This window comes from Dipodomys spectabilis, unplaced genomic scaffold (assembly GCF_019054845.1).
Source record: "Dipodomys spectabilis isolate Male_0828 unplaced genomic scaffold, ASM1905484v1 ptg000183l, whole genome shotgun sequence".
NCBI lineage: Eukaryota > Metazoa > Chordata > Mammalia > Rodentia > Heteromyidae > Dipodomys > Dipodomys spectabilis.
The window spans coordinates 5,047,633-5,053,148 of NW_024870860.1; the positions used below are offsets into that span (position 1 = coordinate 5,047,633).

Sequence of the window (5,516 nt, forward strand, 5' to 3'; positions counted from 1 at the left end):
TGTGTGTGTGTGTGTGTGTGTGTGTGTGTCTGTGTGTGTGTGTTTACAAAGATCAGAACATGACATTTTTCTTCATTTCGAATACATCTTTCAGGTCATTGTAAGTTGTGGCTAATGGGAGAAGTCTCTTGTTATTTTAAAGATGAAACAAAAAGATACTTGTGCATGTACCACAGTTGTTTATTAGTATATTTGAACACTGAACTTTGATTTATATCTTGGCTGTTGATGTGAATAATGTGAATAACAATGAACTACAGATATATTTTCGAGTTACCCAGAGAGAAATAATCACATGATTGGTGGTTCAGATGATATTTCAATTATGATTTCTTTAGAAAACTGCATACTACTTTCTACAAGGAGAATATTAACCTGTATTTTGACCAAGAGTGTAGAAAATTTCCTTTTCTTCACACTCTCACCAACATTATTACCTTTTACTTAAAAGGTAATAAAGGCCAAGTTTTTACTATCTTCAGTACCACAGACTGTCTTAAGACTGAAATCCAACCTCCTAAATGCTTGGAATTACAAACCTTTACCACCACACCTGGTTCCTTTGATTTTTTTTGATAAGAGTTATAATAGTTATAAAGTAGTATCATAGTAATTTTGAATTACATTTCTCTAATGACTTCTGCTCACAAAGCATTAAGCCAGCACAGAAGTTGTATTAAACACAACTGGTAAACCCACTGGTGATATAGAGGGGCTTATGGAAAACATGTCTATTCAAACTTTTGTCCATTTTAAATCAAGTTTCTTGTTAATCTCATCTTTAATCTCTGTATACAAAAATAATTAATTCAAGGTAGTAAAAAGGAAAAAATTAAGCAACTCCTAACATTTTTCAATTTTCAATAACATGATATTGCTTCAATCATTTTCTGTTTATAATTGAGACTATATAACAATTTAGTTAGACCTGTTACATAGCTATATGTATTTTATTTATTTTACATTGATTGCTCTTTCCAAAGCCTGCATGTCTAATTTTGGTTTCTTTCAGTCTTAAGTAGTTCAGATTTCAATCTGAAGAATAAATGGAAGTAAGCAAACAAAAAAATACAGTTCTTCTCATCTGATAATGCCTCTACAAGAATGAGAAAGAGTTCACCTTTCTAAGAACCCTTAATTCTTAAGATAAAATTTGTTATAATGCTAATGTTATTACCATTTCAGTGTTGGGAAAAATTGTAATTAAAGGAAGTAAGTGCATGGCCCAAGACACACGGTGTTGAAGGAGATGAGTCAAATTTTCCAGAAGTCTTTCAGCAATACACAAAAGATAGATAAATTCTCTCCATTCTCTGATACTCTCAATTCAATATTCATATTGTCCAAGGAATAATAGCATAGCAGTTATTGCGAATGGTGATTGTTTTCTGTTCCATTTTGTCTTCAACACAGACTGTGTTGGTGACATTGGGTTATCATGCACAGAGCTGAGCTTATAAATTATGGTCCAAAGACATGCAAATTTTTTCTGTCCCATAGTTCCAGTATCGGTTTTAAAAAGTTCTAAATATTTTAAATGTCATCACTTACTGTATTTTAAGAATTCAAGAATGAAAAAATTCACATATAATCAATCCAAAATGCTTTAAAACTAGGAGATGATAAAACAGGCCCCTGTGAAGTAAATTTTCTTCTACTTTTAAAATTATTCTGAAAGCCATTTGCTGGTTTGTTACACCTGTAATCCTAACTACTTGGGATACCTACTCAGGAGACTGAGATCTGTGGAAGCCAATCAGGGCAAAATAAATTCATGAGATTATTTTTCAAAAATTTTAATGAACCAGCAAAGGGCCAGGAATGGAGATGTAGCTCATACAGTAGCTCACCAATCTAGAGAGAAAGATGTAGCGAGACCGTGAAGCCCTGATTTCAAACTCTGAGCATGCCAACATGCAGGAATGCACACACACTCACTTTTTCAAAATATCTTCATATCAGTATTTTGCATTAATTTCTTTGTTAACGATATTATATGGGTAAAATAGGCAAAATAAACTTCCATCTCAAAACATTTTTATACATTTTTGTTGCAAAAATACTGTGCAGAGGGGTTATAGTTACATGATCAAAGTAATAAGTACATTTCCTATCAAGCATTGTTACCTCCTCCTTTGTTTTCCCCCCACCATTGCTTCCCTTCAACCTCCACAAGTACACTCCTCACACCCACAAGCCCCACCCAATGTCCCCAGCCTAAATTATAAAGTTCGTTTTTCAAAATAATGTCTTGTGCATCTATTGTTATACAATGGGTCAAACTGTATTCCTATTTAAGCATGTTGTTTTTTCCATTTCCCTCCCCAAATTAGAGAAGTGTATATACAAGATGCAGATGCACCAACATCAAATAAATTGAAAACGGGGGTTATACTGTTGGGGAGGAACATATAAAAAAATCACATCTTACATTATAAATATGTGAGAAACAACAGCAAAAAAGAAAAACCACTTCTGTCTCTATCTTGGGGGTCATTTAGCTTAACATCAACTTATCTATCATATACACATAGCTTTTTCAACTTTTCTGCTTATCCCAGACATATACTAGTTATTGCAAATAAGGTATACCATGGGACCTATGTTTCTTTGGACTTGGCTTACATCAGTTAATATAATTTTTTTCCAAGTCTTTCCATTTCCTAACAAATTGGGCAATGTCATTCTTTCTGACGGAGGCATAGAATTAATATATATCCATATATATATATATATATATGTATATATATGTAATATGTGTGTGTGTGTGTGTGTGTACACATATACACACAGAACATTTTCTTTTTTTGTTTTTTAGAGCAACTTAGTTTTCCACCTTCATCATTTTTTCAAATGTTTTTCTTGTGATTAAGTGGTTACATAATTTCCCAAATTTCACAATATTGTGGGATAGTGATGCTTAGTTAAAGTCACAAACACATTCTAACTTTGATGGAGCAAATTGTCTATCATGGTCTACAACATTTATGAGTTCTCTGAGCTTTGAAATAGAGTTATTTCTCCCATATGTATACTTCTTTTGTTTTGAAATATGTACATTTCTTTTGTTTTGCAGAGCATCAGCTGTTCCCTCTTTCCCACTTGTTTCCTCCTTCCCTTCAGTGACATTGAGTTGCTTATTTCATTTTGGTCAATGTCCATTGCAGCTGATGGATCCAGCTGTTGTATGTTTTTCACTGATTACCTCTAGTTCTGTGTCATCTTCCTGGTTTCACTTCAGTGTGCACATTTGATCAGCAGAATGGGGTTACTTAGTAGTGATTCAATCAGATGAGTGGAAGTCCTTGGTTTCTTAAGTGTTGTTAATTTTGTCATATCACCTTACATTTTGGATTTAAAATCCACTTATCACGGAGACCATGTGATGTTTGTCTCTTTGCTTTTAGCTTACCTCACTCAACATGATTTCTTGTAGGTTGATTGATTTCCCTGCTAATGCCATTATTTTGTCCTTTCTAATGACTGGAAAATATTCCGTTGTGTATAGTTACCATAGTTTTTAGATCCATTCATCTCTGGTGGGACATATGGGTTGTTTTCATATCCTAGCTACTGTGAACAGTGCTGCGATAAACATGGAGGTGCATGTGTCCTTGAATATTGGTACCTGTTGTTCAGGATAGATGCCTAGAAGTGGTATGAGTGGGCCATAAGGAGCGTCAATATTTAGCTTTCTGAGGACTCACCAGACTGCTTTCCAAAGTGGTTGTGTAAGTGTACATTCTCACACACACACACACACACACACACTCACACACACACACACACACACACACACACACACACAGAATGTTTTCTTGATCCATTCTTCTAATAAGGGGCATCGGGGTTGGTTCCATATCTTAACTATGGCAAATAATGCTACAATAATCATTGCTGTGGTGGTTGTTTTAGTATGGACTTGTTTGTGATCATTTGGATGAATGCCCAAAAGTGGGATTGCTGTGTAATAGGGGAGCTCTATGTGGAGTCTTTTGAGGAACCTCCAAACTGCTTTCCAAAGTGGATGAACAAGTGTACACTCACACCAAGAATGCAATAGGCTTCCCTTCTGGCCACATCCCTTCCAGCATCTGTTGTTTTAAAAATATGGAACGATTCACTAAGTTGCGTGTCATCCTTGTGCAGGGACCATGCTAATCTTCTCTGTATGTTCCAATTTTAGTGTATGTGCAGCCAAATTGAGCACAGAACATTTTTTTTATATGTAAAGTGTAATTGATTTTCTTAAACTAGACAATTCAACACAAATAAGTTAAAAAGAATTGTGAAATTTTAGAACCATGTATTTCTTACATAAGCACACATTTAAGAATAAAGTCAAGATTGACATGCCAAAAACAAAATAATTCCAGATATTTGTTGTTCATGAGATGTGTAGGAAGAAGAATTCAATTATTCTACACAAGGCACCTGTCATAATGATCATTGCAGCAAATGTTAAGGTTTGTTAAAAGTTTTAATGTTTTAAATGTGTTTCATTTTGGGATTTGCTTATATATGGCAAAATCAAGACTGTTTGCAGGTCATAAAATTTTTCGATAAAGTATATAATTTTTCTGGTAGCATGTACTAGTAAGTATGTACATTTCATAGTTTATAGAAACTTTACTAATGATAAGTTGCAAAGACTGTGTAAAGAAGCAGAGTGAAGAGGTAAAATTTTAAGTACACAGTTTCTGTTAAAACTTTAGGGCTCCCTTACGTTATATGTTTGTGATGAACAAATAATGATATAAGCCACATACAAATGGTGAGATGAACTATAAATAGTAATCTTAGTGGGTAAATTTAAAAGCTACTCATAGCTTTATCCAGATTTAAATGTATAAGAATATGAGAAAATAGTAAAATCAACTGTGTACACTTCAAATACTGAAAACCCTGGTAATTGTTTTCTTTTTTATTTTAGTAATCATTAATATTTAATTATTGTTTTCTTTATTTATAGCATTTTTTCCTTGTTGTAATATAATACAAATTTTTGTGAGTAGTGATTAAGAGGTACTTTGAGAATGGGATGGCCATACCATATTTCATAGGTGCATGTGAATGTACAAAGAGCAAAACTAAAAACAAAATACTGATTAAAAATTTAATCAAGTAGAGTCTGAATCAGGATTGTTGATAAATGTCCACACCTAAATCTTAACCCTAAGCTGAAGTAGTGTTATTACAGAATTGAGGCTACAAAATTGTTTTGTTTTGTTATGTTTTGTTTTTTTTTGCTTTGGTTTTGTTGGTTGTGCGGCTTGAACTCTGGGTCTTGGGTACTGTCCCTCAGCTCTTCAGCTCAAGGCTAGCGCTATCACTTGATCCACAACACCACTTTCACATTTTTCTGCTTATGTCGTGCTGAGGAATGAAATCCAGGACCTCATGCATGCAAGGCAAGCACTCTACCACTGAGCCACCTTCACAGCACCTGAGAAACTGTGATTTAAAAAATCATCTGAACAATATTTGCTTTCTGCTATGGGTTATATAATGAAATA

The 5,516-nt window shown here is 33.9% G+C and overlaps 1 non-coding gene across 1 annotated transcript; it reads right to left on the minus strand.

Annotated features, from left to right (window-relative positions):
- Window positions 1-4,104: 4,104 nt before the first annotated feature.
- LOC122121120 lies at window positions 4,105-4,210 on the minus strand. The gene has a single exon (XR_006149890.1). It is a non-coding gene; the product is annotated as a U6 spliceosomal RNA (small nuclear RNA).
- Window positions 4,211-5,516: the final 1,306 nt, after the last annotated feature.